This window comes from Aptenodytes patagonicus, chromosome 7 (assembly GCF_965638725.1).
Source record: "Aptenodytes patagonicus chromosome 7, bAptPat1.pri.cur, whole genome shotgun sequence".
Taxonomy (NCBI): Eukaryota; Metazoa; Chordata; class Aves; order Sphenisciformes; family Spheniscidae; genus Aptenodytes; species Aptenodytes patagonicus.
In genome coordinates this window covers 4892885-4917523 of record NC_134955.1, presented here as the reverse complement: position 1 = coordinate 4917523, position 24639 = coordinate 4892885, and positions in this window count along the sequence as shown.

Genomic DNA, 24639 nt, shown 5'->3' with positions numbered 1-24639 from the left:
AGAAGTAAGCTTCTTTGATTTACAATATATAAAATACTAACAAAGCTAGCCGTTGCACTATTGAATGATGTACCATTCATGTCCAAGTCACAGACAAAACGCTTGGGCATGTCTGGTACACTCTGATGATCCCTTTGTCTGCACGTTGGCTCATGGATGTATCTTCCGTGAGGCAAAAGGGGAACGGCATTACGAACGCGCTTCCTCTTGGATTTACCCATCCTCGCTTACACCTGCTGTCTGCCTGCCTTTGCCCTGGAGATGTTGATCACGATAGCTGGTAATATAACGATAGTTCACTTACATGACGTACTATAAATCACCAGGTCCAGGCAGACGGGCAGTATTGGTAGGCACGCGCTGAGCGTATGAAGCTCCCAGAAACAAGTGACTTTCAAGGCCTGGTGAGCTGGCTTTGCCAGTCTGTGTTATTCTCGGCATGTCCCCGCTGAATTGTCATTCCTGTAGAACATCCTCCCTCAGCAATGTTTGCCTGAAACAAATCTTGAAACGGGTGGTCTTTGCTCTTTGGTACAAGAAAGTTAACTCTAGTAAGAGGTGTGGAACTAAGTTAACTAAAACCCCAAACGGACTAAACACACATTTCATGCATTCTGTGCGGGGACTTAACGTACCCAAATTGTGTGTTAAGTAGAAGGGGAAAAGTAATTTCAGCTGATACAATCCTCTGGGATGTCTACTGAAACAAAACATGGATTTCCTAAGTCGTCAGCCTTGACAGCAGAGTACCAGTTCTGAAACAGACTGTAAACGTGAAGTTTCAGAGGCAACATTTCAAATCAGTTAACTTCCAAAAGTTGGCACAATCTTGGCACAATTAACATGAACATATCTGCTTGGAGCATAATGTTAAAATAGCTCCGAATTTGACTGTTCAGTGTCTGTTTTAAATGGCTCTTTCATATAAGCTCAGGTCTTTTATGGGCTTATCTCAAACTCTTCTTTCAACAAACGTTTCTGTTAGGAGAAACATCTATCCTATCAAAAACATTCATCAAAATACTGGAACGTACTGACAAAAAATACACCTACTCATGATTTTCAAAAAAGGCTGACATCTTAAATCTCAGACATTTTAAATGGAACATGCAAGTTTCTGCCAAGCCAATAAAGCAGTAACGTTTTGTTACTCTTTCTTTGGCCACTGTGCGTGACCCTGTTGCATTTGCCAGTGGTAAAAATGGGCCTAAAATGTTGAAGAATGTTTTTCAGTTTTGTATTCTTAACAGTAAGAATTAACAAGAAACAATATTAAAACTAATACTCAAGTGAGTACTTACTGTAGTTTACAATTCCCCTCCAAAACTTCTATTTCGAAGGCCAATGACGGTAACTTTAGGAAATGACTGCTGATTCAAGATTTGAACAACTCTCTACTGCTCCTGAATTCTAGGATAAAGCAATATGTATTTTGTGTCAAACTTTTTACAAGGTTTCGGTGTATTTTCAAGCTGGCTATTCTGCACAGGAACAATCATGTAGTTCTTTTTAAAAAAATCATAATTAAATCTGCAGATGTTGTACTGTACAATAGCATGCACTGTCTGAAACCGAAGAAGAGTTTGCAGTTTTTTCATAAAATAATTTTTATGTAATAATGGGGGGGAAATGCCGTTGATATCATAAGCTTTTCTCTAGTCATTCTGTAAGGAATATTTGAATATCTAAAAACACATAGGGAATGAAACCTGAAAGATTTTCTTTGACAGCACGGTAAGAAACCCATCATCGTCATAAACAGGTGCTGAAGACCGAAAATTGGAAAGAGTTCTTGCTGCGCTGTGAGGTCTGGTTACGTCCCGCACACCAGACTGCAGCAGTCTATACAAGCCAGCTCAGGTCCTGAAAGGAGTCTATCCAGAGCAGCACAAAATTCTACACTCTTTAATTTACCTTAATACACCATGGACAGATAGCTTTTCAATTCTTGCTCAGAATACTTGTCTTAAAAATTCTGTAATGTTTCACTTTTAATGCAATGGTTTCTACAGGAAAAATAATAAATTCATGAATTTATTCAGGAAAGCAGAAGATACAAATTTGCAAGTACTGGTTTTGTCTAGCCAATTTTAATGCTGGGTGACAGCCTCGCCTGTATGTCAAGGCTGCAGCGGCTGCATCTACTAAAGCATTTTGGTTTGTGTTGGAGCAGCGTTACGGTTTTGAAGTGATTCCCATTTCTGATTTCTCATTTGTATCTGCAGACCACTTTTGGCGGACACACACTAGATTCTTTTCAGAAGACACTAAACCAGAGTCTCCACTCCAGGTGCACACCAAATATGCTCCGAGAGCAGAACTGAGGGTCTGAACCAACGACTGCTTGCTCAGACAGTTCCAAACCACAGGTGTTGTGCAGATAGTGAATCCAGGGGACCAGACTAAATCTGACCTGGCGTATAAACCTCTTGAACTTAGAATCGTAGAATCATAGAATGGTTTGGGTTGGAAGGGACCTCCAAAGATTGTCTAGTCAAACCCCCCTGCAACGAGCAGGGACATCTTCAACTAGATCAGGTTGCTCAGAGCCCCGTCCAACCCAACCTTGAATGTTTCCAGGGATGGGGCATCTACCACCTCTCGGGGCAACCTGGGCCAGTGCTTCACTGTAAAAAAATTTCTTCCTTATATCTAGTCTGAATCTCCCCTCTTTTAGTTTAAAACCATTCCCCCTTGTCCTATTGCTGCAGGCCCTATTAAAAAGTCTGTCCCCATCTTTCTTATAAGCCCCCTTTAAGTATTAAAAGGCCGAACTTGATGTGGTGTAGATGTAAGAGCTTCTGCATCTCTTGCTTCTGTTTCTTGATCTGCTCCTAAGAAATCACTGATTAATATAAACATAACATTTTTTCCTGTCAGGCTGAGCGCGCTATTATTCCAGAGTTCTTCCCCAGAGGAACAATCCCTGTGAATCATTACGAATTGTCACAGTTTAGGGTAATTCCTCTAATGTTTCGCTTGGCACTAGGGGTCACCTGCCTCTGCAAACTGAGCGTTAGTGTTCATTGATGCTCGTGCACTGGTACAAAATCTAGGTCACCCAGCTTGTTTACTGGAACTCTTTGACTGGTAGCCAAGTCGTACAGCTGGAAGCCGAGGCAGATGCTCAGCAGCTGTTGTCCAAGTTACATGAGCAGGAAGGAGATTTACTGCTTTGCTCAAGTTCTCCAAACCACTGGTTCATTTCTTTGGCAACATTCAGAGCACGCTGGAGACAGCAGTTATGCAGTTTTGCTGTTAATTGATCAGGCATTTTTGTTTCTTAACCGTGGGTTTGGGTAGATATGACTTGGTTTCTTTAATGGCCGTATCATTTGAATCCTGAAGTTTTGTCTTCCGAACTTTAAAACCCCAGAACTGAATAACATGACACTCAGAGAAGCTCGAGACCAAATCTGGACCCAGATCCCAGGTAGAATTTGAGCCAACAGGGAATGTAATTCCCAAGCAGATTCATCTGGATATACAGTAATTCAATAAAATTAAAATTGAGTCTCAGTGGCTTTAAATATAGTGGCTTATTTTGACTTTCAGGTCCATGCTTAGAAATATCTGACAACAAATAATTCTTCTATTAATATTATTTTCACTTTTGTCCCCTAGAAGAAATCTGTGATTGCAAAAACATGAAAGATTCTGTCTTCAAAAAACTTAAAAAAAATGAGAATTACCACTTTTATGTTACCATTACAGTAAACCTGGTGCAACGCTATTGAACTAATACTTTGCTATTTTATCTCAAATCTGCCCTCCCCAGCAGCTGTCCTGTTTATCCCTTATCAGCAGCACTGGAGAAAGTTCTGTGTTCAGTCTCCTGTTTCCCGCTTTTGTTGCCTGCATGCTTTATTTCTGTTCTCTTAGGTACAGGTCTCTGTGCTTGCCTTCTAGGAACCAACTCATTTTGAAGAGGTGTTACCAAAATATACTGGCATAATAGAGGGAGGAGAACCCTACTCAATATGTGGCTTCAGCTACTTCAGTGAGAAAGTGCGTGACCCTCCAGTGAACCCCTGATTTGTATACAGCACCAGAGGGCACTCCATAACAAGCACCAACTTTCTATATATTCATGTAGATTTTTCCATACTACTTACTTATTCTTGCAGGCCGCTGTTTCCTTTTAAGCGCACCAACTCTCATTTTAAAATGAGTTGCTCTTCTTATTCCTAGCCTTTCAAGAAAAGGTTGGTCTACACCTCATTTTTCTAATGCTCAGGAACCATTTTATTTCTAAACTAGCAGATGGATGGAGCTGCCATGGACGTACGGGGCAGGGGGGCAGGAGAGTTCACAGCTATTGCTGCTCCAGGAGCCCGCGAGCCTGCTCTGCTGCAAGCCGGACTAGGGGAGGGGGCTGCTGGCGCACCCACCGGCAGGCCAGACCACCCAGCCGTGCCCTGGGGTCACACTCTGCTACCCAGCATTTCATGTCCCCGGCCAGCTCTGCCAAGCCCTTCGAATTAGCCTCCGGGCTGATTAATGTGGCTGTACCTGACGTAGCCAATGCCACTGGAGTGCGTTGGCTAAACCCTGCAGGCTGTCGTTGCCAGCTCCGGCAGTGTGAAGGCTGCACGGACATCTCTGTGTTGTACATCCTGGTTTTCCAAGGGTTCAGCCTGAGCTTCCTGAAACCTTCCTTTCTGCTTTCCAGAAATTTCTGAATTTGCTGAACCCAGCATTTGGGGTGGTGAGAAGAAATAACTGGGCAACCTCACATGTTGTGTTAGGAGCTTTCTACCACAGGATGTATTGTCAGTGATGGCTTTGGAATCCGAACAGCTATAAAATGGTCAGGATCCCTAAAGTCTTTACACAAGGCTTCACTGGAGCCTGAACTGGCTGCCTGTAAAAGCAGAGCATCTTGCAAAACTTCCAAAATGTTTAGGCAATGAATGCATAGCTGGAAAAAACACTCCAAACAGTTTGGACTAGCCACTTTTTCTGGATGTTTTGGGAGAAACTGAGAGCAGAATCTGCCCTGAGCAGGCAAAATTAATTTGACTATACGCTCTTCTAAGTAGCCAGCCACAGGAATCATTTTGTTCTTTTTGTTTAACATTCATGGTACAAACCTAGACGCTTCCTCTGTACCGGGGCTGTGTTTCCCGAAACCTTTTCCTTTTCACACACGCTTTTTCTGCTGTGGACGCAGGAGGGCAGTGCAGTTCTAATTTGGATTCAAACATCTATGAAGCAGATGGTCTCCGACATAAAGCAAGTTCAGCCCAAGTCCAAGCAAAGCCTCCGTTCCAGATAAAGGATAGTTTCTGCTCTTTCCTTCATTATTACACGTGGCAACCCACCTGTAGTTACACTTTTTAAAATAAATATATCTTCCTCAACCTCTGCATGCGCAGCAGATATCTATACTGCCAAAGAAAGAAAAAGGGGGGAAAAAAAAAAGGAAAGAAGGGGAAAGAAGGGGAAAAAAGGGAGAGGAAAGGAGGGAAAATGGGGGGGGAAGAGGGGGAAAAAAGGAAAGGGGGAGAAAAGGGGGGGAAGGGGGAAGGGAAAAAGGGGGGGAAGAGGGTAAAAAAAGGGGGGAAGGTGGAAAAAAGGGGGGGAAGGGGGAAGGGGGAGTAAAGGGAGAAATGGGGGAGAAAAAGGGGGAAGGGGGAAAGGTGGGGAAAGGGAAAAAAGGGGGGAAAAAGGAAGGAAAAGGAAAAAAAGAAGGAAAAAAGCCGGGGGGGGGGAGGCGGCAAATATTCCCTAAGTGTACAGAAGTGGATCTATCAGTGCCGCTGGGAACCAAATCCTGGAAGGTGCTGATCACCAGTAATCACTCTGGAGTCCTGTGCCATTTGTAAGTGCTCGGGCCTCCCTGGGCTGAACTCAAAAGCAGACCAGGCGTGTCTGACATGGGTCTTTCCAAAGGCACCGAGTAACGGCTCTGTGAGATAAAGCTCTTCAAACTTCTTCCAGACTGCAGTCGGTATTAACGTGTAACAAATACGCTGAATACCGATTTCAACAAGGCAGGGGTTAGTGCAGTAGCCTCTCACCCGTAGCGAAGGCAGCCCGTCCTGGGTTTGAGATTAAAATAAAATAAATCGAGTTGCTTTCTTACGCGTCTCTCGGTCTTTTTCAACATCTTAAAAACAACCGTATAACACAGGATAGGCAGAGCCTATCAAGAGACACTAAGTCTGTAACAAAAAGGCAGTGCTAGAGGATGCCAGCGTACTGAATTTTGGGGGGGGCAAAACCTCATTGCTAATGGAACTAGTTGCTTACTGGAAATGAAGGCTAAAAGTTCTGCCCACAATTTAATGTCATCTTCATCGGGGAATTAAAAGATCCTGGTATTGATCGAAAAGACAAAACTGCAACTTGTAAACTAAACTGAAATAGAGGGCAAATTTCCACAGGCAGACTCTGGTTTCGCAGATTTTGTTTGTCCCGTCAGTGAAGGCTTTTGGTTTCTCCCCGTAACGCTCTCTTCAAGCTTTGTTGATCTGGCTCACTCTGGAAGTGCTAGCATTTGGTGTGTTGTACTTACCTGTACTGCGCATAAACAAACGGCTGGGCTCAAAGGCATCAAAAAAAGTCAGTCAGGATGCCAACTCATGTATGCTTCTAAACACATCTTAGAAATTTTACTTGAGGTAGACGCAGTGGCTGCATGGTTTTAAAACGTGTGACATAGGTAAAGGAAATAACCACATAATAATAATAATAATAATAATAGGTTAGTGATTATTTTTTCATGGTAACCCTTTCAGCAGATTTGTTCTGTTCCCTTCTGATGGGTCAGCTAGTTTAAATTTCCTCTGTAAAATGTATTTCCACTGTCACATTCTGTTTATTTTAGTGTATTCCCCTCACAGTGGTTCTTCCAACCAGCTACCTTCGTGGAAAGGCATTTTGCAAAGTAAATGACTGATACCACCCAAACAAAATAGTCACTGAAGTAAATGAGTAGTTTGGGGCAATAAAGATTGCCCTGTTTGGGGCAGTAATTTAGGTTTTTTAAGCACTTTTTTTTTCCCAGCACACTGAGGCAAAGTCAACTATTTAGCGTGAACAAAAGTCTGTTGTTAGCAGGATCGTGACTTTAACCAGGCTCTTACCTTGTGCAGAACCTGAGGAATGGGGTGTTTTTGAAACCACCCCAGCACCGCTCACGGTCTGGATCCCATCACATACCACGGTGTTGAGAAATGTTTAGAGCTACACGAGGTGGGTGATATTTTATCAACGGTACCACATAGCATGCACAGCATATGGTGGCATTACACAAGATCTCAGAGAGTCTGTTGTAGCCACATCAGCAGAGATTTTGTGCTGAAATAGTTCTGAATCAGGAAAATGTTTGCCTTAAATTCTGTAGGTCATCCATTTGTGGCACTTCCTAGTCGTCTTCTGTTTGATCCTTTTCATGGGTGATTTTGTTCCTTGGGAATATATACAGTCAGAGAGAGATACACAGAAATTGTAGAAATCATTGATGATATCTGTGGCCATTATTTTACGCTGGTATTTTATGAGCATTTCTAGCTAACTTGTTAGTGAGCTGCATTCTACCTTAATATATATTTCTGCATTTACTTTTTCTGTATTTCAAATTTCAGCTTACTAAGTATTAAGACTGAAGTGTTGTCAAGAAATCGCACGATCACGTAGCACATTTCATTTTGGCTCCTTGGTTCATCTCCAGCATGAAGCAACATTATGATTCTTTAAAGGCAGATAAAAAAATAAATCGAGTAGTTTCAAGTAGTTATTCCAATCAGGTAAAAAAAATAAATAGAAGACATACTAATAGAATAATCACCTTTACAAACACCTCGTGAGGTATATAATAATAATAATAATAATAATAATAATAATAATAATAATAATAATAATAATAATGATGTTTCTGAAAAAGAGGAGGTACCCTGCTTCTGTTTCTGGTTTCTCGTTCCTAGCACACCCTAACACATTCCCATATGAATGAAAACCTACTTCATCTGAAAACTAAACCTGCAAAAAACAGATCAGCCAGGTTGGTATCTGCACTGTCTCAACATGTGGCTAAAAACGTCCTGGTAAAAGAGGAAGGTGGGATGGTGCTGCTAAGGGCAGGGACAGAGGGAGGAACTGCTCTCATGAGCAGCATCTTTGATTTGGACTGGTGTAAACCCAAGGGCATAACCTGAGACCAACTTCCACTGAATTCAAGGGAATCGCAGCGCTCTGAGGGCCTTTCACTGGGGCCGCTTTATAAGAAAGTCCTTCAAAAAAATACTAGATCCACTAAAAAAAATCAAATTGAAAGTATCAAGGTAACAGTGTATATACCTTCTTCTGAAGGCAAACTTCTCCAATGAAGGTGTATGTGACATAAAAAAGGGAAGAAACAGCTAAAAGTCAAGCAGTAAAAGAAAAATCACAGCAAAATCAAGAAAAAAATAAAGGTGACTGAAATTGAGAAGATGCATGTCAAAAAGAAATACTAAAAAGCATTTATGGAGCCGATACTTTGGAACTTAGTTGCACTGGTATAAAAATACGGAGCAGCTCCCTCTGCCTTTCCTTTTGTAACAGGTTTGTCATGTGCAAAGCTGACAAAATAATCAAAGCAGTCACTGGGAAATTATAAATAAATTTTAAAAAGGAAGGAACCACAGGACGTCAGTAGTTTGAAAGACTGACATTCCTCAGTGGGATGCTAGAATTTTTTAATCTGCATTCCTATCAAGGTACGTGTTACTCACCACTGCAATATATGCTGCTAATTAATGTAATATATGTAGCTACTTACATAGCCAATACCATTGCAATTAATAAGTACTAACCTATAAAATCTATAATTCCTTTTGAATTTTGACTAAAGCCATCTTGTCAAAGAGAAAAATGATACAAGAACTTATACACAGCAAAAAGCATAAAGCAAAACATTTGAAATTCGGTTACCTCAGTATTGTATTTATTCAGCAAATTAAATTTTCATATTTTCTCAGAGAGAAAAATAATGATGCCTCTGAGCTTTTTTCCCCCCCCACAGATAACAAGCATAAAAGTAAAGGAAATTTGATCAAGTGCACACAAAATCTTCATTAACATTGGTTTCAGCTGCAATTATCTACTAAGGGTTTTTCTTTTCTTCCATATTAATGCAGCTGTCTGTGAAAAAAATAATGTTTTCACTGTTTTCGGCTGGTTTTGGAAAACTTTAAAGATGGCAGGGTGGCAGGACTAGATTTTGGTCTGGATCATCATTATGAAGTATCTACTTTTATTGTGACAATTTTTGTGTGTAGAAAGACCCACTTGTTTGTGGAATTAAATAGCAGAAATCGTCACGAGGATGCAATGAGCAGCCACTTACTGCAAATAATTGTCCCCAAGTGGGTTCCTGAACTGTACAAACATTCAGAAAATAAAGTAGTACTAAACTACAGAAAATTATTTGAGCTTTTGCAGAGAGGCTACATTAATTCATACTTTTTTTTGTTTGTTTCTTGTCATTCTGTTACAGTAATCATAACAACATTTTTAATTGTTAATCAACTTTGGAGAGACAGCTGTTCTTTTTTTGTAAAAAGAAATGTGAAAATTAACCTTTCGCTCCTTCCCTGTTTCACTGGTCTAATCCTGCTTTTTTTTGCAATCTCTGTATAATCACTCTTGATACACAGGAGCATGTCAGAAAAAAAACAAACATAGAGCCTCCTTTTTTAAAGCACTTTCGTTAGAGATTATTCAAAATTACAGGATTTTTCTTTTGGTATTTCAGGCAGAGCATTCCTGAAACATCCATGCCCTCCCACCGTCTTCAGGAAGCTGGTTGGACAACTGTGAAGGTTAGCAAAAAAATAAACGTCAAGAATATTAATATGATGAGATCATTGCCTGGCAGACAAACTGTTTTGAAAACTAAGATCCAAGATACATCTCCTGTGCAGCCAGAGGATATGACTGAGATAAAGGGATGACCGTACAGAAATATACCCCAAAATCCTATAATCCGTTTGTCCATAACTATTTCCAGCCACCAGAATCAAGAACAAACAAACAAAGCAATCTGACCTCAGTAGAAAAGATAAAGTGAACTGCAAACAAATCTCAAAATCCATCTCCCTCATCAACATGCTCAGAATGCCCTCTGCAGCCCATGCCGGAGGGGAGCGGGAGAGCCCAGCCAGCGAGCTAGCTCTGCAAAAACACCCTTGGGACCAAAAAAAATCTCAACAGCGGGATGAAAGAAAGTGCCGTATCAATTTCATTTCCATTCATCATTGTTAAGCTCCAAGTTTAGGAAAGTTTCATTGCCCATAAATACTCAGATCATAAGCAGCTGCACATGATATCATTTAGAGCCCGGTTGCATAACACGTATTTCCCCCGAGCTTTGTCCCTAAGCTGCAGCCTGACAGGCATCAGCGAGACCCAGCTTGCTTTTTTAAAAAAGCGTGCGCAGCGTTTTTACGTTTAGCAGCTGAACCAAACTTCACAAAAGCAGCCGAAAAGAATTGGTAAAAGGTTAGGATAGATTGACTGTTTCCAAATTGGAATACTAATGATGATCTTTAATGAAGCCTGACAGTACAATCTGTTTCTTATTGTTCCCTAAGTGCTGGCTACCGATCATATTCACTGGCTTTAGGTGACGGGGACAGACAGGGACAAATGGGCCCCACTGGTGAGCAGGCCTGTGCACAGCTGATCTTTCAACAAGGATTAAATTAATTAAAATGATTCTCCCATCAGAAGAATCAATCTTTTGATTTGTTATCATCATAGTGGTTATTAATTTTGAATGATGTCTAATTGGTGCCACTGCTGTTTGGGTCAGCTGGCTTAGTAATCTTCTTAGAAAGCAGTAAAGAATGCATAATTTTAGTAGCTCAGGCAGGGAGCAGGGAAGCTGGAGGAGGGAAAAAATATCACCAACTTGATTTAATACCTCTCATAATGTGCAAGAACAATGGAGAAAGTAGGCAAAATACCTGCAAGACCCAACCGGTGAAAACTGACTTGGCTTTATTCATTTCACTGCTTTAATGCAAAATGAAGACACTTTCTCATAAGGATAGCCTTAAAGAAATGTTTTATTATAGTGTTGATAATAAGCACAAATTGGAAATACTTCATTTTCTGGGCAAAGACAGTATGCTCAGGGCTGGACAGGACTCGGGGGGAAGCCCAGGCTGGTCATGGAGGTCACCACTAGGCTTCAGAGACAGAACTTGCGCAGGTTGCGTGGTCTCTGGCCTAACCATTTCAGGATTTGGCCCTAGCTCCACAAACAACGTCTCCCATTTATTCGCACAACCAGTTTTTTGAAACCGATGTCAATGACCACAAGATTAGGACCGGGAAGATCTGGTCTCCTACTCAAATTTTTAAGGTATTTAAGCACTTTAAAACATCAATGGGAGTTTAGAAGAAATCACAGAAGCACCTGCGTGTCGAGCAAGGTTGCCCATCTGCGTGGTTTTGAAGTTTGGGCTGGATGTGTTATCTCCACAGCTATATGCTCCAATAATGCCTAAATCATCCCTGCAAGCGGGTGTGGGGCTTCTTGTTTGTTGTTTAGATTAAAGTGACTGAGTAAGAGAAAGGTCGTGTTCTGTGCCTTATAACAACAGATATCTCAATGAGGTGAGGACACAACCGCTCCTGCCAAGCTGGTATACTACAGAGTTTTTCCTCCTGTTCGCTTTTGCAAGATAAATATATGACTGCCATGGATGATCTGAAGGAGAGCTAAATCCTGAATCTTGGATGATATTCACACAAATTAAAGCCCTGGAGATTTCTGCTGAAGCAAGTGATATCCACATCTCACTCAGATGAGAACAGGGACATAATTCTTACTTTTTGTTAGTTTGTCTTCCACACATAGGAAATTGTTTCTATCTTACCTGTCTATCATCATAAATATACAACAGCAATAGCATTACTTTGTGAAGGGAGCAGTTCGTCTGGGAAGGCATCTATTTCATGAGTGGAATAGGTGTTTAGACAATACATAGCCATAGAATCTAACACATTTGGGGGCTGAATGCGTTACCTCCCTCTTCCCTGCAGCTGGCAACAGGAGGCGTTGCTCTCTTTGCAAATCCACAGTTTCGTCTAACCTTTCTCCGACCACACTCTCCAGCTCGACAACTAGCTGTCTCTTAGGAAAAGGAAATACATTGCAAGACAAATAAGAGTGGTGCAATCCTGATTTCTCTTGGAGTGATCTCTTCTCCTCTAGGAGGATGGCACAATTGTTGTAATTCACGTGTTTTATCTAAAACCCCAGTTAGGCTGGGATAATAACACTTGACTAAAAGTTAGCCCTTTGAAGTCAACAGCAAAACCGTCAATGCAGGAGCATCTGTCCACTACTTTAGATGAAAAACAGACCTTTTACAATCTTAGCTACATTCTGTAAGAAATTCTGCTTAACCTGATCTTGTCAGGCTTTACTGTAGGCCACAATTCCCACCAAGCCATCTTCATAACTCAAGTAGTAAAAAGAGATTAAAACCCCCCTGTTTTTAGTTCCTCATCCTTCATGAGGATGGTCATTCTTCAGCTATAAGAAAGCAAGATAAACCTCAACCAAATTACAGGTCATTATAACAGAATAAACAAAAAACTTTTATATGATAGAGCCCAAATCTTCATCCAAATTTGGGGAGCTGGAATATCCAGACCTGGGTCCTATTTCCCAGGTTAAAAGCATTTATACTTGTTAGATGAAGGTTCATTTTATCTTTTCTCCACACACGTTCCCACTACTTCTTCTGCTGTGTTTGGTTAGACTGGGCACACTGATCTTATTCAACACCACTAATAACTGTTTAGACAAGTAGTAAGTTACAGATTGTAAAATCCGACCATTGTTCCTGGCCCCAGCACTGGTTTGCTATATATACACACACACACCCACCCCCGCGCATATATATATATATATATATATATATATATATATGACTTTGGGTAAATTACATCTCTGCCATTTCCTTTCTTTATTTGTTTGAATGTCCTGTTCTGCAAAATATTTTTAAGCAATGAAGCTAAATATTACTAGCGCTCCCACAAATAATTTTTTTTTAAACAATGACTCTAGCTGTTTTTGTATTATTCTTTTTGAAATGGATAGCATGCATTTCAAAACTGGATGGAACCAAAACTGGACAATACCAGCTCCCAACTGTCATATCTAAGACTGTTGTTCTATCAATTTTTTCACATCTGCAGTCAGAAGAGATAAGCAGGTTTAAAGAGTCTCATTGAAATGCGTATTGAGAATTTTATTTCCACAATGAGAAGAGTCTGAGACAAAAAAAAGAGATTAAAATATTTTGAAAGCTACACAAGGCTATCATTGTTTAGTTAGTCTTTGAATCATGCTTGAGCTCAAATCATCTTATTATATTCTGTTTAGAGACACAGCTGACTATTTTGATTGGGGTTTCAAAATTCCTCTAACTACAAAAGTATACGTTAAAGCAAACACATTAAAGAATCCACTTAATTCTAAATTCGATTCTCCAAAATGTATGTGTTGCATTGCTATCTGGTATTGCTTTTTGTCCAAATATATCTAAATATAACACTTCCTATTCTGCCTTACAAACACGATGCCTTTAATTTAAACCTCATAATTGCCTTGTAGCTAAAAGCTGTTTTACACACCAGGAGGCTATGGCATAGATCTGCCACAGAAAAGCCAAAATGCAACCAGTAGGATACCAGATGTTTATCTCCCTGAATCAAACCGGTGATTTAGCAGAAGGTGGAATGAATGTCTTCCCCCCCGTGACAGCAGTGGAATCCAATATTTATATTTTTGTAAACATTTTACTGGAATCCAGTATGTTCACCTTTATGCACACACAAAGTTTTAGTCCCGAGAACCGTATTAGTCCTTTAAGGCTGTATAAGTGCCTGTCTTTTCTTCTCTAAATCCTGCTAAAAACCACTGTGCACATTTTCATATCCAACCAACAAGATAGCCGTGCTGTCCATAACAGCCAAACACTCCAAGGACCAGAAGATCCAGGAACACACAAAAAAACCAAGAAAAGAAACGCTGCAACCCAGATCAGAAAGGAGATCCAACAGCTGGACTCATTGCTTAAACAATATGAATGTTTCTGGCCACCTACATTATTAATTCTTCTTCAAAATAGGACAATATAACCTGGAGAGTTTTTAGTATTTCAGGATTCCCCCAAGTAAACTCCAATCCCTGATGAGATACTGTTCGAACAGTGCAAGATCAGAAGCCTCCAACAGCTTTTCGCTTTGATTCAGATCCGACTGTAAAATTACCATTTATTTTACAAGCTCTAAAAAAGAAGTAAGATAGATCTTGAGAGGCATAACTACATCAAAGGAAAGCAACATGGGAAGAGAAAACTCATGGGTACATTGAAAACAGAGCTTAAATAGAGCCAAGCTAAAGTATTCGCGGAGAATGCTCTCATCTCTTTCTAGCAACCATGATTTCCACACAACGTATTTGGATACTGTCAGATTTTTGTAAAGAAAACTCAGCTTCTAATGGTGGGTTTTAGTTTATATGGTGACAGGCTTTCTGGAATTCCCCGTCTCCACAATCTTTTTGTTCCCCTAAATACTTTCCCTGCTGGAAAATGCACTGATTCCAAACAGCTATAATGGCTAAGTCCTCTAGCAAATGTCTTAAGTACCTGATTTTGAATAACACCTTGTCCAAGGAATTGGTCAGTTGTTAACCTTTAACCCTATGGACTGCCATGCAGGAGGAATCCGCTTAAAATTCTCATTGTAAAGATACACAAGTAGTAGCATTAAGGCTATTTGACCTCAGGATTTTCTGAAGGTAACTTTTGGACGTAATTTTCTCACATCTTTTTGCATTTGCAAATAATTCCTTAAACAACAATCCAAACAAACTTACTTTTCATGGTGCGTTTTTTTCCATTTTGTGATCCCATTTAGCAGTGAGGGAACTGAGAATTCTTTCCAGAAAAAGTTGCAAACAATTTAGGATTCAGAAGTGCCTAAGAAAGAAGCCGTATTTACTTTCCCTGGACGGGGGACATAAGCTGTCTTTGACAACTGATCTTTCTGATAATAGAGTTATCCCAAGTGACCAGAAAACATTCACTGGGAAAGGTGAAAAGCTAGATACAGACCTGCCTTAGGCATGTAACTAAGAAGAAACCCATGCAATGCAGACAGATGCCCTAACGTGTTTATGTAATGGAAAATGACCACCTAGAACAAATATGCAGAATATAACTTGCAGACAGATTAGGAAACTTGCTTGAAAAAGCAGCAATTCTAATTCTACCATACCACAACTTTGAATAAGAAAAGAAGCCAGACTTACCAGTTATCTTGCATCTAGGTTGCAGGAGTGCTGAAAAGGAGCTGTGAGATGTATATAAACTAAGTTACAACTTACGATGCAGAGTTACAACTCTCCTCTGGTACATCTTATTAGAAAATACCATCAACACTACGATATATTTTGGTCTCACCTTCTCTTTAACTGTATTTCCAACCATTGCATTGAAACCACAAGTGGAATCCTGTCCCCACGGAACTCACTGGAAATTTAGCTCCTGATTTCAGTGGAGCTAGGAAGTCATCAGTCACACGGAGAATTCCCTTTGCATATAGAAATGCTTCAGCGATAAATAGACACCAACAACTATTGAACCCAAGACCTCCTTGCTGACTTGAAATATGTAGAGAACACAGAACAGGGTGGGGAACGGTCAAAGCAGGACTGCGTTAAGTTTCTGAGCAGCTCCGGGCAGTGTATGTGCACGTACAAGGGTCTAGGGGACTAGATCGCACGTGAAGTGAGGCAGGACTGTATCGCATGCCCAGCACGCTTGGGTTCATTGCATGTGCAACAGAGTCCCCTGCAGAGGCCCAGAAAACCCGGTGTCTCTGCTGTCAGACCTGCATGTCAGGTGCCTTCCCAGCGGGGGCTCTGAGGGATCGTGCCTGAACATGGGATGAGGCCAAAACACAGCGGGGTAGCTGGAAGCGTAGAAGATCCCAGGAAGCGTAAGCTGCTCCACAGACCCTCCTCTACCACCTGCTTACGGCCACATCATGAGAGACAGTTCAGGACAAAACTCAGTTGGCTCAGGCTAGATTCATAGTCTGGATCTTGAATGTTATCTTAACCCCACCTCTTGATTAGGCATCTCTTCTTGTCAGAACTTCAGAACTATTTGGCTGTGTTAGTGAGCAGAACACAGGATTTCTTTAAGCAACGTACAATTGCTTGCTGATGGTCCTACAAAGTAGAAGCTCTTAAAGATATTCTGGTAGCTTGGGAATAATGTATTCTCTTTAGCACTGCGGAGGACTATCTTCAAAGTTAAGGAGGTCAGAAATGGATTATCTTTTTTTTAGGAATATATCTCTTTCCATGAAGTAATTTTAAAATTACTCGCAGTAAAGCCAGCAGCTGTAGATAGATCCCAGCATCTGAAACTGAGACTGAAACTCTCAGGGAGTCTGATTCATAAAAAGCTGCGTGTCCTGTTTATAAGGGTGGTTTACGTTTTGGTTTTTATTATTTGCTCTGTACATATGGGAAAGAAAAGTTTTACAGTGAGTTCCTGAAAACAGATGCATGATATATCTAACCCCCAACTTCCATTGGCAAAAAATATTACTTCAAGGGTGACCAAGGAGAGACCTGTTATCTAAAGCATAAGTAAAACAGCAGGCTGAAAAACTGTTCCTGACATCTAGAAGAAGGTGCTGTTTAAACTAAAACTGCTATGAACCCTGACAACATCATTGTGCCGTTTCTGTTTTAGAGGCAAAAAAGTAGATTTCAAAGAGCATTTGCAATAAAGCAGGATAAAATGGAATTCTCAAAGTTGCAGTATCGCTGGTCCTGTGATTACAAGGTATGTGGAAGTCAAGGATGCTTAGCATTTGAAGGGTTCACTGCCAAAAGACAAATGAACATTACCTGGCAAATTCAACTGCTGCTAGGCTCATGAGAGTCCCTGGACAGAAGCTGAGGCATATACTCCTTTCTCTTCCAACCTCTAGGACTTACTCTTCTGGTGTGCAAGACTGGCAGCTGCCTTAGTTCCTAGTAGCAGTACTGGGTTTGTTTGCAAAGTATGATGGCTAACTTATTTACCGCAAGTGATCGCTGTGTGTTGAATCATGAAGATGATCTCAGGAGTCTGACTGTGGGGAAAGCCTGAAGGGCTGAATCGCAGTGGAAAACAGACCTGCCAAGGAACACATACAGCAGCAAGCTGGAGTTCAGTCACAACTTGTATAACAAAGTGTCTCAGTCTCATATTTGAATAGATGTATACATATTCAGTAAACAAGAAACACTGCATTGATGGTAATTATTTTGTCCTTTAATGACTTTGAGTGAAATTCTGATCCCAGCAAAGTCAAAAGGATGTTTTTGCAAAAGACTTCCGCAGAGGCCAGCTTTCATCTTTCATGCCTGACGGTCCTTTTGCTTGTACCAGTCTCAGAACCTCACAAACTCAGATCGTCTGTCTTTGCCAGCAGTGCACTGCTGACAGCACGTCACCTGCCAGCTGGTTTTGTCATCCAGTGGAAGTCAGCATGGGTTTAATTTAATTGTAATTTAATATTTTCCGTCACAGTTTCATCCCTCAACATGTATACATTCTTATAGCCCATGTGTTTCTCTCTACTGTAGCATAGACACATTTTCACACCCGCATTCATTTTTGAACACTATACTGGTACACTTTCTTGACCAAATCAAGGAGTAACCTTTTTCTTGGATACAGTATGAACTCTTCTCAAAGTGCCAGAAGTAATCATCCTTGTGTTAAAAAAAAAAAAAAGAATCAAAAAAGAAACACACAGCAAATGTATTGTGTAACTACACTCTTCGAAACAATTCTTTTGCTCCCACTTATGGCAACTATTACCAACGCTGTTATCAAATCAGGTATTTTTCTTTAAGGTTTTAACAACATTTCTGGTCTGGTCTGTCCAAGTATAAGTAGGCTTTTTTTCTTCCATGATCTTTTGCATTCACTTAAGTCAATTGCATTTCATAAATTCAATATCCTTCACCATCTTAGCTCTCAAGTAAAACAGAGTCATCGGCATTCAGAGATGTTGTTGTTTCACTGAAATATCCATTAAAAGAAAAATATTTTTTTCCTTGTTCTAAAGAGTTCCTTAATCTTTCTGAGGATTTATGTTCTTCGTGAACATTCAGGGATTCTGGCTCCTGGGATTTTGAATAGGTCCGACCTTGATAAACTTTCCTCACCTTCTCAATATTCGAAGCAACAGCATGCAGATATAAAGCATAAGGATAAATAGGCAGTGGTCCCTTTGTCATCTATAAATAGCACAACAACATTCTGCCGGCAGGACTCCACTGGCCTGTAACCAATGCGATTCAAATGCTCCTTACCAATTCCTCCAGGTTATTTTAGAGGTGAGTAAAGAGCAGGATGACAGAACGATAAAATGGAAAATACATGCTCTGTTTAAACCTTTTTACTGTGTTTGGCTTTCCCCCATCCATTAGTCAGTGCTTTTTAGCTTATACAAAATCCAGTGCATCATTTGCAAATTCATTACACATAGCAACAGGTTATCCCAAGCACAACCTGAACAAAGACAGTGTCCACGGGCCACAGACCAGGAGAGCAAGGCAACCTTAATGTAAGTGCCATATAAGCAGATGAGCTAGCCTCATTTATCGAGAGTCCTCAGGTTCAAGAGATTGATCACTGAGCCGAATTGGCAAGTTTTGGACCCGTGTTTGATTTTCAAACGCCTTAAAGTGGAAAAACACCAGAAAAGTTCAGATGCAGAACCTTCCTCTGAAGACATAAGTTTAGTTAGGGTCAGTCAGAGCAAACAGGTGAACAATAGGTATGTATGCATTAATCTAAGAGGCTTTGCATATTTATATTTGTGGACCCACTTTTGAACACTTTACCCTTTAAACCTTTGTCTCAATCTCCCCATGTATAATGATGACAATTCCAACTCAGTCATTTTGAAGATGAAATCAAAGCTTTGAACTCATTAAAGGCTACCTGGGCCCCCGAATTTCTGGCTTTTCCTAGGACAACTCAACAGTCTAGCGAGGCCCTTGAATTTTAAGTAATATTTACATGAAGGAAAGAGTAATTGGAGGTATTACTATTGTAATAAAAACAAAACCCCACAACATCGCATCTTTTCTGGCAAAATCCTCAAATGGGCCTTAAACTAAGATTTACTTTAAAATACCTCCTTCCTCTGCTGACTGGAGAAGATAAAAGCTGTCATCCATTGGGCATCTTCTGTTTAATTTTGACGCTTCTCTGATGATGTACTTGTGGATTTCTACTATATTCTGGGCCCCCCATACACGGAAACAGCTATGCTTCTAGATCTCATTGTTCATAAAGCAGAGATTTTAAAAATGATTTGTTAATCCTATCTTAATTTCTACTGTAGGCTTGGATAAGCTGGCACCAAAGTCCTTCAGGGAAATACTGAAAATTGCTATAGACTTGGCATCATATATTTATGTGTATAGAATATTTGCTGTTTATGAAATGAGTATGCTTAAGGAAATTTTAGACAACCAAACAGCAGGGGTATCAGCTAACAAATTGTTCACGTCGCATGCTCTGGTCTATGAATACCTTACTGATGTCACTCCACTTTTCTCCACTGACACGGTGAGTAAATGCACTGCAACGTACAATTGCTTGCATGGCGAAGGAACTTTTTAAAGAAATATCATCAAATAAGAAAAATGAAAAAGCAGAAAGTCGTACCGAACCATTGAAACAACCAAAGCCCCAGAGAGATCGCTCATCCCCAGAAGCGGTGTATTTTGTTCTCACTGTATACTTTTAGGCTGCATGTTCTTTCACTGAAGAGAAAGTTGGCTAGTTGTGACCAAGAGAAAATATAGGTTAATCATATTGCCGTGCTTCACATTTTATTCAAAAGTACGTGAAAAGTTCATATAAATGTTAAGTAACTGTTAATTAAACTCCCCCTTCGCCCTCCGGTGGCAATTTCCCAGGCAGCTGGGGTGGAGGGGGAAATCCCCATTTCAGTCATGGGTTGTTGTGTGTTGGCTAAAGACCAAACCAACTGGATTTATTAACTTCATATCTAGCGGCGAGGAGTTTGTGTCAGACCCACCACAGCCCTAATAGATCTCCTACTGGGCCACAAACACCGGTACAAATGGCAGGGCTGCCAGCGCAATCCCAGCGTGAATGGGCCTAAATTAGCCAGCGCCTAATAACCAGTTTACTAACACCTGTATTAGTACTGTATCACTGTGGGGAGGACTGCTGTTAGACAAGGCATAATCCCATAAGCTTGTCATTTGCATATCCCTCATTAGCTGATTAAAACCTGAAGGAGGCAGGTTTTTGCAGCCGGTGGGTCCATTCCGACGCTCCGGCTGCCTGGGTGGCTCGATAATGAAGTAACGGTGGTGAATGTGAGGTTTATATGTATGGAAGGGATTAAGAGTATTAGAGTTTGTGTGAACCGATGTTGCCATATTCTCTCTACTGGATCACAGTAATTGGATGGGAGGAGCAAGAGTGGATCCATTAGTTTTGTCTGTTTGCCCAGGAGCTGGGTGCTAGAGATTCAATTTTGCTTCCTTTTGCTCCTTTGCTTTTGTGAAGCATGGCTGCTTTGTCTAGGCGAGCCCTTAGCACCTCTGTACACTACCCACGCTAAGGCGATTCAGCCACAAAGAAGAAACCTCGGAGACAGCCAGCATAAAATGCAGCCTAGACTCAAGTACTACTTGAGGGCAGCACAATCCTGCCTAGCCCAATCCTGGGAGAGAAAGCAAGAGATAATTGAAATCTATAAACACCTCTGGAGCCTTTTTATTATTTTATTAGTTCTCCACATTTGGGCTTAGCAAACCTCATCATCAAAGAAGCCGTGAGCTCCTTACAAGAAAACTGAATGGCTTGAAATTTCACTGACTTAAGGAGCAATTGTTGAGAGTATTTGCTGGGCTTGCATAATTCTAATGCCAAAAAAATCCATTTCCTACGTTATTTGTACAGCTGGAGTAATCACTCTGTGTGACCGATGATGTAAAAAAAAATTTGCAAGATTGTCTCTCCCATAGTGCCAAAAATGCACCTTCAGCGACAGCAAGAAGAAAACTTACTAAATAGTTCAGGAAAGGCCGATGCCAAAGACAGGCTTGGCAGGATGCGAAGCCACAGGTTACACACAATAGGCATTGATTAGAGACACAATGTTTTTGTGAGGGAATGTTTTAGGCGTTCTAACATGGCCACATCATTTCAGCAACAATTTGGAGAATGCTTTCTTCTGTTCGGGAGAGCTTAACATTTGAAAAATGTCTATGTAAATGAAGCTGTGGGGCACAGAGAAGATGGGACTATTCAAATATAATAACAACAGTAGAAGCAACACCCACAGGCAGCATATTTTTTTTCTGATTATTTTGTCCCCAGAGCTTAACACCAGCATTCTATTAATTACACTTCCCTGAATTTTGGTAGTAAAATCTCTATTTGTTTTACATCAGCTCTTTATTTTGTGTTTTTATCCTAAACAATGGCAGTTGTTTGTGAAATAAAAGAAACTAAAAGTTCCTTTAGTTAGAGATGTGAGAAAACTGCAAATACTCCGGTCTTTATGAATAAATAAATTAATGCACAGTGGTAGTGCAACGTTAAGGAATAACGTGATTTGTCCTTGTGTTACGCCAAGATTTCCTCATTAGAACAGTTTTATCAGCATGAAACTATAATGACACAGACCCTATTTATTAAGCAGTGATTGAATCTGTATTACTGACTCCATGTACGGTTAATATAGTTATATGCATTTTAATGATGCTGTGATCATTTATTGCCTTTCACCTGAATTTTACAAAGGAAGAAGGCTATACTGTGTTTCTAATTGGATGCAAAGGGGAATGTTTAAATTAGAGACAGCCTGACATTTACTCCATAATTCCATGCCTGAATTATATAGGCTTGATTAATGCCTGCAGCAGGCTGTGAGCTGACCTGATGAGGCAGCTCAGGGGTGTGAGAAGATACGCATCAAAAGTAGCTTTGCATCTTCTTTCTCTCAGGCCATTAGAGGACAAGGACAGGCACAACCAACCTGCCAGGCTACTGGAGCCCCTGAAATCCAGACAGGAACTGCAGCTCTCCAGCTACAGCTTTTGTCCCCAGGAATATACCCAACCCTAAGTGCTGGAAGGGTTCTCTGGAAAGCAACGTGAACTGAAGGCGCATTGGCTCTGTCACCTTTGGGTGACAGCACAACACAGAGGCTGCGGAGCCTCATGTTCCTACAGCTGAGTCAAATCCTTGGATTCAAATACTCTTCAACTGGATGGTGTGAGGTACAGTGCTGACAGCTGAAGATTCCTGGAGTCCAAGGAGTTGAGTTTCTGCACTCACTGACCTCCACTGCCTCCAGCAGGTGACAACCGCGTCGTGTACAATATTCCTTCTCTGTATGTGCTGCAGGCTTGAGCTATAAACAAGGACTCCTGCTCTGCCCGTTTCTCATTTAAAACAGCATTGATAGCAGCCAAGAGACCAAACAAAACTCTACATCCAAAATCTTTTCCTATATTTCCCACAAAAAATTAAATTTTGGAATTACACTACTTAAGAAGTGGCTGCACCCAGGTATCCCTAGAAGGTATCACAGTAGTACCCCGTCTACTCCCTGTTTTAAGTAAACCCTATGTGCCATTAGAAACAAGCAATTCCCCATGTCTTTACCCACTTCTCATTTATGGCAGCCACACATCCCTGCCGAGGATGGAGAATACAGGCAGACTACGTTTGACCCTGTGGGAATTTCAGGAAGCTACACAAGGTGCCACGAGCTTGTGCAAGCAATCACTTTCCCCTCTTGATGACAAACCCCTTCATTTTCTTTCTTCTTTCTCCCCTTCTTGTAGGAGCTGAGCCCTCTGCGGCGGCTCTGACAATGCCGGTTTTGTCTGCAGGGTAACGCTACCTATAACACCTAACCCAACCTCACGGCTATGAGAAATCAGGTCACCGCCATGCTGTATGGATGATTAATGAAACAGCACTGGTTGCCAAACCGCTGCTGAAAGGACAACACACATTTGTCTAAATATTACGTTTCCAGAAACTCAGGTTCAGCCAGGACTAGTGACAGAGAGGAATGAGGCTGTCCTGGGGTGAGCTGTAGGTGTTTCAACAGCTCCTTATGTGCTCTGCTCTATGCCTCTGCTGGTGAAATCCTGTAAGATGCCAGCTTCAAAAGGGAAGGGGGCATCAGAAGTTCCCATGCTACCTCTCATTCCCCCAAGCAAAGTCTCCTTTATTTTGGTGTTTGGGTTTATAACATAGCCCCAACAAACAGATTCACTGCCAGAACAGAGCAGACACTGAAAAGGTAAATACTTCTTGAGCCAGCTGGGCTATGAGTGCCAGCCCTTGCAGTGCTGGAGAGTCAGACGCATCGTGTGTCTGCTGCAAAACCAGAAGAGATGACAAAACAGGGTTTCCTACGACAAACAGATTCTGTGGTTTGAGTTAGCCCTTCCAGATTGATGTTCCTGTATTGAAGTAGGAATTAATTTAGGAATTCACAGAATTCATTTGGGGCTTTTGAATAAAAATACCCATCTCATGTCTTCATATAAGAGCAAACACCCAGGTACGTTTTCACCATTTGCTACAAATTACTGTCTAAACATTTCAGTGCAAAAGAAGTGACGTTGTAAACAAGCCAGTCAGAACGTTAGCTTGCTAATACGTCTTATTAGATGAGACAAAAAAGAGAGAGCATGAAATAAGCACCCGTGTTTTTAGAAAGTGTTGCCTACAAAATCCCACCTGGTATTATTATATAGCTCTTAGTGATGTAATGTAACCTCTTAAATTATAGCTGATTATACTGCAGAATATGAAACATCGGGTAGATGTACGATGGCCTCAGCTCCCATGGCCTCCACTCTCATAACCTCCAGTCCCGTGTCCTCCCATTCCGTGGCCTCTGGTCTCATGGCCTCCACTTCTGTGGAATTTGGTCCTGTGGCCACCTGTCCCATGGTCTCCGCTCCCAGTACCTCGACTCACATGTTCTCCATCTCCTGGCCTCTGATCCTGTGGCACTCAGTCCCGTGGCCTCCACTCCTGTGGCCTCTGGTCCCTAAGCTTCCACTCCAGTGGCCTTGGCTCCTGCGGGATCACGTCCCACAGCCTCTGGTCTCAGGGCCTCTTCCTCATGTGAACTCTACTCACGTGGCCTCCACTTCTGTGCCTCCTGGTCCCATGGCCTAGGCTCCTCCAGTCTTGGATCATGAGATTTCTATTCCAGCGGATCCACCTTCAGACAAAGATGATGACTACAGCTTAGATGAAATGTCTTCTGAGAATTTGGATTTGGACAAGAGAAAAAGCTCAACCATTACAACTGAGCTCACAAGTAACCACAGAGAGCCAGCAGAGCTCACCATGGGCAAACCAACTAACTGCGGTTCACTTCAGCTCTCGTGCCAATTCACTCCTTGAATTGCACTCATCCAGCTTCTGGCACTTGCACTTATGTGTCCAGCTGGATCGAGGAACCGATCCAGCTCCAAGGAAATCTGGGGATTTGAGGGCTGGGGTTTGTTTAGATTTCCATGGATCA